The following is a 12,115-nucleotide window of genomic DNA, read 5'->3' on the forward strand; positions in this document are numbered from 1 at the left end:
GACAGAAAATTCTGTTGCGTGCACCACTAGTTCCTTCTTCTGTTGGACAGAGTAACCTTCCAGCATAGTTCCAGTTGTTAGAAAGTGGATTATATCTTCAAAGTGTCCATCCGCTATGTGCACAACAAAAAGCTGCACATCGGGTAGTCCTTCCTCCAAACTGGTAGGTTCCTCCCCTGTCTCAATGTGTGACAAGTGATCCGGTCCCACATTCAGTCACCTAGGCTTCACAACAACTTCAAAATAATATTCTTGGAACAATAAGAGCCACCTGCATATGCGCCCCCCCAACATAGGCTTATTGACCAAGTATTTTAGTGTTGAATGATCTGTATACATCTTGAAGTGTCCCCCTAGCAAATAGTGTCGATATTTCTGGAGCGCATATACCATAGCTAGTCCTTCGCGTTTAGTGGTAGAATAGTTATTTTCTACTTTAGATAACCTACGACTCGCGAACATGATAGGGTGATCCAAGCCTTCTCCGTCATCCTGTGTGAGAACTGCTCCCAATGCAATGCACGACGCATCAACATGAACGTGAAATTCTTTCTTCTAGTTAGGGAAGACAAGAATCGACGCAGTAACCATCTTCTACTTCAATATATCTAGGCTCTTTTTACATCCATCATCCCAGCAGAACGTGACATCCTTCTTCAGTAGCTTTTCCATTGGCGTGGTGATTTGGGCATAACTCTTGATAAACTTTCTGTAGTACCCCGTATGTCCCAAGGTAGCGCGCAACTGCTTCACACTGCGTGGTGCTTCCAAATTTAGAATTAATTTCTTGAGGTTGAGTGCGATTTGATATCTTCAGCATGTATCCAACATCAAGAGTAGGTTCGCTACATGGTTCCTAACCAACCCAAGTATAGTCCAATCATTAAAATGGACCTCCAAGAATTTATGAATATATTCCCTGAACGCCGCAACAACTACGCGCGAGAAGATAGTCGGCACGTTCTTTAATCCAAACGGCATAATAGTGTATTGAGAGAAACCCCACTCTGTTGCGAAGGTTGTCTTACTCCTATCCTCCATCGCGATTCTGATTTGGTGGTACCCTGAGAACCCATCGGTGAAAGAATATGCTTCTTGACCGCCTACATTTTTCAACACCTCATCTGTGAACGGAGTTGGGAATGGATCATGTACACACTCATCGTTCAACTTCCTGAGATCCACGCATATTCTTATTTCGTCCTTCTACTTCTTTTCTTGTACCACCATCAGGCTTACCTAATCAGATTCCTCAATAGGCTCGATAATGCCTGCCGCAAGCATCTTATCTAGTTCTATGCGAACCTTCTCCTTGTATTTTGGGTTTAGATGATATGGTCTCTGCTTTACTGGCTTAGCGTCAGGTTTTAACGTGATCCACATTACCCCTAAGTCTTTGATTATTCCCTTTAAGTCCGTGAACTTGGTTGGGAATAAGTCTTGATACTCGAAGAGTAGTTCAACGACTTTATCCACTGTCGCGGCATCCCAGTAGTCCCCAATCTTCGCGAATTTAGGTTCCGCCTCTATACAAATTTTTGCCTGCTTGGTGTTTACTGGCGTGGTTATGTTAGGGTTCTCGATATGTGGTCCTTGAACCTCGCACTAGCCTTTTGTCTCTGGAATATCGATGTTCCTTGGATCTTCATCTTCTTCCTCAACAGTTACATTATAACACTCCAATGTGCAACTTAGCTAAGCAGCCCAGTCAAGCTGAATCATCTCTACTGACTCCTGTGGCATCCTAAAGATGGTTGCTTTTACTTCTTATAGCACTTCATAAATACTATCCCATCCATCCTCAGAGTGGAAAGTCATCATTAACCCTTCGCGTAGGACATCCCATTCATTTGTTCCATGGCGGAGCTCTGTTTCTATATACCAGTTCATTGGTATAACATCGAGGGTGTGACAGAATAGATGCACCCACTCAGGTTGCAGATTTTCCCCATAAGCATGCGTCCACTTAGCCAGATAAGCACGTAGATCATCTTGTCCATTATATTTTTCTGTTAATCACACTCTAGGCTTCCCAAAGCATGTGCACATCATTCTCCTACAAGCACACTAGTCGTCAAAGTTTCCTTTGTGTGTACCCCACCACCTTGCGAGCGTAGCGCGTAGTATCCAATTCAAGGCTTCGAATCGTTGTTTTTCTAGCACCTCCCTCTCAAATTGGTCCGAGAAAGAATCTACCTCTCCTAATCCATTGTAAGTAGGTAAATATCTCATTTCCGTTGATACGCATTGCAACAATCTTGTCATCATGTTACAGTTCAACGTGGTTACCTCGTGTAACGGGTTATGCCATCGTTCTATCTCCTCATCCAAATCTGAAGTACAAGAGCTTTCATACTCCCATGAAATTCATTCATCTGCAGTGGGATTTACCCAGCCTTGATCTCGCACGGTTATCTTGTAGATGCAATCCAAATCATCGTCACTTTAATAGTCGCACACTGGCTTAGTGTAGCGCAATCCCTCAGCAGGGTCCAATGATATCATTACGTGCAGAGACTTCTTTTCGAAAATCATCTTGCACTTTTTTCAGATTAATCACCCCATTCATGTCAGTGGCCCAATCAATTCCTACGAGCATGGGGTAGGGATTGCTATCATCAACAATCTCTGTCACTTCAAAGTCTGCCAGCGTGTTCACTCCCTCAATATCCACAGTGATTCCCTCCAATCGCCCTAGGGGTATTATCTTATGTTGGTTCGCCATGCGTAGCTGAATAGGAGACCACTGTAGCGTAGGCCTCCCTATGCGCTCCCATGTCTGCTTTGGAAAAACATTCGCATCTAACCCTAAATCCAAAATTACTTGGTCCAACTCATATTCTCCAATCTGCACGGTTAGCCTCATCTCTCTCCCCATCCTTGTCTTATGCTTTCCAATCTTCCAGACTAGGCACGGTTCTCCTAGCGCAGTCCCAAATCATTTGTTAATGAGTTCCTGCAATCCTTTTATAGCCTTAATGTCACGCAGTAGCTTCATGCATGTTTCTAGGAACATTGTGAGCATCGACGGGTCCATTTCTGGTTCCGGTCTATCTTTTCTTTCTGAAGTGGAGGAATTAGCGAAGCTCTTCTTAGCTTCCATAAAGGTTTCTCGAGCGTGCTCCAAATCAAACTCCGCTTCTTTCACCGGAGCTTTGCAAACCCAAGTACTTTCTTCGGGTTGTTTTCCTTTATCATCTCCCATCGTAATTCCACTTCGGAGCACAATATTTACATTTGGATTGTCCTCACACAGCTCAGACCTCATCATTTGCAGGTTCTGAGTCGGGGGAGGTGGTAGCACTCCCTTGTCGCGTAGCCTAGCTATTAGCGTAGGACAATCCTCCGTCTCATGATCAAACAAGGTACAATATAGACATGATGGATGTGTCAAATTCGTACAATCACAGGCATAATGTCCTCGCCCTCCGCAATTGTAGCATATCAATTGTCTGCAACCTCTCCCAGGTCCTCCTCCACCTTAGCCTCGTACGCGCCCCTAGAATCGGGTTCACGCCATCCCTGCTCCTTGGTCTAGGGGCCACGTTTCCGCCTGAACCTTGTAGGTGGGAGTTCTATCCATCATTAGCTCATAACTTCTACGTGTGCACTCATCGTGTCCCACCGATCTATAGAAATTACAGAACAACTTTTGTGAGTTCTGCATGTACTTTTGCAACAAATGGCAGTTGTTTGTAGCATGCTTTCCCCCTATTTGACAAATCGCGCACCACAGAGTAGGCACTATGCTCGGTCCTGCTTGTGCTTCCATTCTTAACGGCATCGGTCCCCCTCCCGCGAGGTAATTTGTGAATACCGAGCAATGGTCTTTATCATGTCCCTGACCTTTTCATTTCACACACCACACCTCTTCGCGTGCTTCTGGTCGAACTATTCTGTCCTGTTTTAGACTCTGCATCTCGAGGCATAAGTTTTTCAACTGCGTGTGGATTTGCTGAACTCCCAAGTTAGGATCCTGTATTAGGGTCTCATGCAACCTCATCGCGATCTCTAAAGCCTCTACCTGAGTTGTTAACCTTTGCTGCGACAACACATTCCTCAAATGTGGCGATAGTGATGCTACAAACCATTCGCAGTGTTGTCCATCCATCAGAGTCATGTTAGCTTCGTGAATCATGCACTTCAGCCTTTGATCTAGCTCCCAAGGAGTCTCGCCTGGTAGCATTGTGATATCTTTGAACCCAATGATCGACTGCGCCTCTGACTTTGGCCTGCTAAATTACCTAGTTAGTGCAGCTTGGATAATCACAATTCCTGCATTCAGATTATCACTTGAGTGCTTGATGTACCAGGTCAGCGCGCGATCCCGCAGAGCACTAACCAATGTTGCTTTCTTGATATTATCATCTGTAACTCCCTACGCTTCCCATACGGCTTTTACAACGAACCAAAACTAGTCCGGATCTTCATTTCCTACTCCCTTGAACATAGGAAACTTTATCGAGCTTGCCATCTTAAAACGCAGTGGTGGTACGGGTGAAGTTGGAGGTGATGACAGTGAAACTGGCGATGGTGTGGGTGGAGGTGGTATGCACGGAATCCTCTGCCTTATCAAATGGATCGTACTTCGCAGAGATACCTTTGCAAGCTCTTCCTCATCCCCTCACGGAGGTGAAATCAAGGGGCTAGTCTCTAGTCCCACACTTCCTTCATTTCTGTAAATTCTCCCACTTCGCGTAGCCCCGAACATCAATGTAGCTACATAATCCTCTTTTTGCACAATAACATTTTAATCGAAGTGTTAAAAGACTTTACGTACTTACCTCGTGGTCCCTTGAGATAGCATTGCTCTGCCTCGTTGTAGCTGACCGAAGTATCTACCATAATCTCAGTAATGAATCCTCCTATAATCCGATCGAGCTAGTGATCAACATCATGCACAATCTTATCCTTCGATGCTTCCAATCTGCGCACCAACTTTGGGGTCCACACAATAGGTCTGTCGAGCTTCCACCTTCCTTAGCTATCTGCTAGCTTCGCAATCCACTCATACATCTCAGTAGGGAAAGATGCGAAGAAAATTTCATGGATATCTGTGTACAAGTAGCAATCTAACCACTCTTCCTTTGATAGTCGCGGATTCATATTCTCCTATGCCGCGAATTCATGAATTTTCTTGTCCAACCACCCTTCTTAGTTGGATTCCAGTGATGCGACAACAGACATCTCTATACAGATTTTGGTCCCGGCAACGAAACCATTTGTTGGCTTGATGGGGCCTGACCCAAGTTTGGAGTTAATTAGCCAAAGAAATCCCTGTACTACTGGCCCTTTCGGCAACAGCCCACGGAGCGCACACTGAGGTCTCACCCGAAGTAGTATGGGGGGATGCTGGAACCAAGTTTCCGCACCCTTGAGATGTCTGAGGGGTCGGTTTAGTCTAACTGTGAATACCTTCGTGCAAGTTACTTCGTGCACTTTCTTGGCCTGCGAGGCCTTCGTGCTCTATTATATTCGCCTTCGCGCAACCCTAATCAAGGGCTGAGGTGATTTCGCGCTGTTAAGGCAACGATCTGTGCTCTTTTCCTAAGTTACAATGCAGATCTTACTTATCTTCTTATAACTGTTAATTAGCTTTGCAGAAACAAATACTTATCTTATATTTTCTTATTCAACATATTCATATAAGTTCGCGCAACATATAAACAGTAAACTTGTAATTCATACCCAATATACTTCAATGCATAAAACAGGAAAAAGACACATAGAATGATAAGAAACTTCTCTTTATTAATTTCTCCATGGTTACAGACTCGACTCACCCTGCGCACTCAGCTGCAGGGGTCCGCGAACTCAGCTGCAGAGCCTTCTCCTATTCTATGACCCAAAACACGACTTTACACTTCCACCAAGACTCAATTCATCATCATTAGATCTTACCTTTTTCTATCCCTTTACACTTAGAGCCTAGCTCTATTTATACAATCCCATGGTCTGCAGACCATGGGTAGAACTCTCAAGCCAACATTACATTACAAAAAGTAAGGGCGGATAACCCTGTGACTCAATTACAACATCACGCTTTGCGCCCATACTTCACAGAGTCTTTACATCAAACATAGTCAAAACTAGGGCTTTAAGCCCCAAAAATTTCCTTGGGGGATCCCACGCCCAATAGGCTCCATCGAAATTATGCAACATGGGTGCTCCTTGGATGAGGAATCAAGTTATGCATCCAATGAGTGTTCCTACTCGAAATTTGAGTAAACCCATAGGGAGATGAGTTGAAAAAGTATTTTTTTCTCTTTTCCATCTAAACTTTGATGATGTAATCCAATCATATTTTATTATTTTCGCTATTATTTTATAATTTCCTTAGGAGGCCCATTTTAGACCTCAAAATTACACTAATGTGAGGTGAATAACTAACTTAAGGACCTGGTGCGTGCACCAAGAATTGAAACTTGTAGGTGTATCATAGAGGAATTCCACATAACTTTGAGAATCAAGCCAATAAAACAAAAAAAATTATCACGAATTTGAGATGGGTATACCGAGATAGGCCAGACACATCAACCAATGGCTCCTAGAGCCATCATAAGACAAAACACATAATCCACTCAGGCAAATACTCTCGCAAAAGACCCCTTCTCTTAAATACCAACAAGTACAACATGAAAAGAAGATATAAAACTAAATCATCCATGAAGAGAATGCAGATTGAATGCCAATGCACAAACCCCAAATACATGCCCATCCGGGAGATTAAAATTCCATAACAAACATAAACAATTCTACCAAATTGAGTCTACCCATAAGAAAAAACAACTCTTTCCTTCCGATTTTAACGGGATATGGTCTTTCTAACCCAAAACATTGTCCAAGAGATCCTCCTCCAGTGAATTATCAAAGAGAGATTAAGCATAGGGGAAAGGGAAGGGAAACATATTAAGAAAACATACCCGCTGACGCAATCCATATGGAAGAAGATGAGACCTTTTGCACCAGGGTGGGGGGCTTCGTGAAAAACCTTCAAGAGAAACCCAAAACGTTCTAGTAAACTTGTAACCATTCCAAATGCACTACCTCCCACTCATTCTATGCTGATGGCAAAAAACCTCGACAAGAAATTGTCTCGTTGGTCCCTCTACTTATCATTAATATCCTGCATGTGTATTGCCACCTTGCGGAAGATGAAAAGTGTGTGAGGGCTGATACAAGACCACTCACCATCCTTTCACCTTAAAACACTATCCATGGCATGTATCCCGTGGTATCTAATTCTCCACTCGCACCCCAATCGTGGATCAAACATCATTTCTTTTCATCCACATGGATTCATATAAATACATGAAACGTAAAACCTCATTAGGCACTTCATTCACACAACAAACATCTTCTCTCTCCTTCTCCTATTGGTTCAGACAACACAGAAGTGAAAGACATCTCTCTCTCATGTGAAGTACAAGTTGTTGTCTCTGATTGGGCTGAATTACAAGGTTGACTATAGGACATTGACTAGCATTGACTTGGGCATAATTGGCATGTTTGACTGCATTTTTGGGAGAATCTTTTATGTTTTAACAGGCCGCAGATTTTGGTGCCAAATTCAAGTCATTCTATGCTCCTTGACCTATGCCCTAATTGCATAAGTTGACCGCAAGCTCCATCTCCACATTGACCAAGTTTGACTGCACTAAATCAATTTGTTTTGGGCTCATTTCAATCTACTAAGGAGGCCACATTATTTGCTCCAACACCGAGCTCCTTTGAAGACTATTTTGATTGATGTCCTATCTCTGGTTAGTGCACATTTTGACTACTGCTGACTTGAGTAGACTTTAGGCAGATCAATTTTGACTATAGTTGACACCATCTCTCTCTTGAGTAGTTGGTTAACATTTTGACATTATTTGGATATTGAATTGATATTGGATGATGTACTCTCTCTGTTGAACATTTGAAGACAATCTAATAAGAAGAAGATTTGCGAGGGTTTTCCCCATAATGGGTTTTGCCCTGGTCATTGACCAAATTTGTGTCTCTTGTCTCTTGATTGTCTTTCATTGTGCATTTATCTAATTGTTCTATCTACTATTGCTCTACTGTCATTGGATAATTGAAGAAGTGAAATTATTAAATTGGATGCTATTGGATAATGTTGAAGTAATAGTTGCAGCATAAAACAAATTGGTGAAAAATTAACATTAAGTCGATCAGATCCCAAGTTCCTTGCACACCTTGTTAGCTCCAATTTGACAATTGGGGTTTGGTCAATGTTTTCATTGTGATCTTTGTGCCTTTGACTTTCTTCTTCTTATTTGCTTTGTTGCTCCCTCTCCTTGACGAGTCTTTCACTACTCACACCACACAATTTCTTGATTTAGTTGTTATGTGATTGTGATTTTATTTTTGATCACTTCAATGTTGATCTTGCCTCACCGAAGTCTTTCCCAACACTTGATTCCATAGTCTATTTTATTTTCCTCATATGCTCCCCAGTCATTTTCGGGTTTTCATCATCCTACGATGTCAAAACTCTCTTGGCTATCTATGTGATTTTCTTCTTGAATATGGTCCTTCAAGGTTGAGCTCCTTTAACTCTCCGATGAGGACATTAAGGTCATCCTTGGTGGACTCATTGTCAAATTGAGCAATTGATTGCTCAGTCTTCTTTTCGATAGACTTCTTTCTAGTGGGTCTTGGCGTGGCCACCTTCTTCATTGAGGTCTTGGAAGACGCTGCTTCAAGTGAGGCACATGCAATTTTTTTTATGAGTCAACATTATTTAAATGTTTTGTATAGTTTTTTTTTTTTTTTTTTAGATTTTTTATTTTATTTTAAGTGACATGAACAAAATTTTAACTTTAATGATGGATGGACATCATTACACATCATACTACCCTGTAGAATAAGACTCTCAACTCAATTATTTTTAAAATTTATTTTTTTAAAATATTTTTCAAGATATAAATAAATTTAATATTTTTATTTATTTTTTAATAAATTTAATAATTTAAATTTAAATTTAATATTTTTATTTATTTTTAAATAAATTTAATAATTTAAATTTAAATTTATTTTTTTTATTTATTTTTAAATAAATTTAATAATTTAAATTTAAATTTAATATTTTTATTTATTTTTAAATAAATTTGCTTATTTAAATTTAAATTTAAATTTAAAATATAAAATATAAAATATTTAGATTGGATCATTTAAGCTGGTGTGAAAGTTAATTTTTTTTTTGGTAACACCATATTGTTTAAAATTTTTAAATGTATAGGATGTTTAAATGTATAAGGATGGATAAATAAATTTAGCCATATAAAATATTTAAACTATACATCTTACACAAATAAAATCTAAAATTAAAAAAAAAAAAAAAAAAAAAAAATTATTATACACAAACAAAATTTAGAAGCTCAAAGTTCAAAAAACAAATACATGAAGCATTCAAATTATACCAATTACACAATTAAAGGTAGCAAATTTGAGGGCAAAAATTCACAAATTTTCTTAAAAAATCATACAGCAGGAGCATGTGAATCTTGTTTTGGAGGATGGAAATGGATTCAGCACCATGTGTGAATTTTGTTTTGGAGGTTGGAAATAGATTCAGCACCATCAAAAACCCATAAGACACCCAAAATCTTGAAACTCGACAGCGTTTGGATATGTAAATTAAATTAAGTTACTAACTCCCCTCACCATTTTGATGTGATGGAATGTGACATGTGCTGTCAAACCCCACATGAAACTCTCTTCATGTGATGACAATTCTGCTTCACTTTGTTTCTTGGATTAGGATTTGATTTCAATATTTGCTTAAACTTTAAAATTTGTTTTGATTTTGCCGGTTCTTCCTTTTTTGAATTAAATTCTGATGTATTGGTTTGTGGTGTAAAAACCGGTGATACAAAATCATTTAAGTTATTAATGTCTTATAAGATTAGAATGGTCATCGAGAAACATTTAAAATAATTTAAAGATTTTAATTAGCGTGGATTACATCAGTTAACGCTTAATTAGATGATTATATATATTTATATATTATTTTCCTGGGAGAAATTTGAAAGAAAGCATGGTAATTATGAAATTCTTAAATGCTTTTATAGAAAAATATATAGCTGAATAATTTAATTATATCAACTTTCTAAATTTAAATTTATTGTTTGTAATTTTTAATAAGAACATATAGTTATTCAATGACGAAGCTAGGTAGTATGTTAAATTTAATTTAGCATGAAAAATTTCATTGCTTTCATTATCCAATGCATTATTGTATAATTTAATTTTGATATTGTTTTAAATTTAATTTCATATGAAATTTTTCATTGCTTTCACTAGCTAATATATTGTTGGATAAGTTCGGTTATATGAACATTTAAAACTTAAATGTATTGAACAATTATTATGGAGTTTGGATATTGTATTAAATTATTATTTATTTAAATTTTTTTTTTTTCCTTCTTGTAGAGTTAAAAATTAAATTATATATTTATTTAGAAAGATAAATTTTTGTTTTAATTTATTTCATGTTTTAATTCACAAAATTATATGCTCAATGTGTTACTTGGGAAACCAAATTATTGGTAATGCAATAGATTCTATGCCATGAGAGGTTTCAAGTTCAAAAGTATACAAAATATGACAATAAAACTAGTTTTTAACAAGTAAATACTAAAAATTCAAACATCTCTAGATCGTCTAGCCCTGAGAGGTCTACAAGAACTAGAAAACAAAGGACTTTGTGGCTCTGTAGTCATTTACAAAATTAAGAAGAGGATATGGGTTCCACCTCGATGGGAGTAACAACAAATTGACTAGTTGTTCCCAAATCGGTTCTTGGGGCTATACTAGCCTCAATGTGCTCCAAACAACTTTCCAAATCTTTCCGTTGCATCTGCATTTCATCCAACATTAGAAACTTTTCATCTTTTGCGTTGATCCTTTTTAAGAGAATCTTGACCAATAGGTTTTCATATGCTGATACAAAACAATGGTGTGAAGGCATTGACTATGGTGACCTTGAGTATGGTTATTATCTAGAACCCAAACAACTACTTCAATAAGGATTTCTAAGCTCTTTCCTGGACAACCTTTGCCTCAACTTACTTTAGCTCTTATTGAATTTCCTATGAGATTTTTTTATAGAAAATTTGTACGAATGATTCATCCCTATATGGTGCACATGTGTAATGCTCCATCCCACCCCCTTAGACTTTCTCAGGTTGTGGGAGGTATTACTTTAAAATTAACCTAACCTCTATGGTTCATTATGATAATGGTGTTACAAAAATACTCTTTCTTCGAAGCTTGTAGAATTAACTTCTGATATTCCCATTGTAATTAGCTCAGCACTATCTTTCTAGCGATATAAATATCATCTAAATTTGACACTTGAATCAAAAGTTATTCCCATTTGAAGTTTGACCTACGAAATAGCACCATGTTAGAAAAGAACCACCATGTAGCACCCACATGTGAGCCATGTGGACCTTAAGATCTAGACAGTTAAACCACCTAATGTTGCATCAACACTCCAATTTGAGTTAGATTTGATCAACGACCCAAAACCATCTTAGGGCCCCCCTACCTACTTGATGATTAATGAAGGGGAGGGCTCCCAAATTTTGTCATATGCATCCAAGCCCTTTCGAGGTGCCACATCAATTATTTAGCCACGGATCATGTCGTTATGCTACCATGTGTCACTCTGTGCCACATCCTCCCAATCCCATGTCCCTGGCCCATCTCAACCATGGAGCTTTACTTTCACCTAGGGTCACGTTGCTAGTGATTAGAGCCAATCCTAGATTAAGGCCACTTAAGTCATAGATAAGCAATCTACGACCAAAAAATCTTGCCACGTCACTTATCTAGCTTAGCTTCCAACTCATCATTATCGACCATCAACCTCTACCACATCACCCTTTCTCCTCCACATCTGGATAACATCATGTTATCTTCATGGTGATGTCATCTTTCCATGTGGCACCCACTAGTGGTGTTGGCATTATGACTAATGTGTTGTCCTTGATGAAAAGCTATTTGATAAAGATGTCAAAATGATGGTTATGCAGTGTGACACAGAGAATGGACAAAGGATGTCCTTGATAGCCACCTACTTGATAAAGATGTCAACATGATG

Source organism: Pinus tabuliformis, chromosome Q (assembly GCF_031772625.1).
Source record: "Pinus tabuliformis cultivar Carrire ecotype Pingquan chromosome Q, CPIR1, whole genome shotgun sequence".
NCBI classification, from domain to species: Eukaryota; Viridiplantae; Streptophyta; class Pinopsida; order Pinales; family Pinaceae; genus Pinus; species Pinus tabuliformis.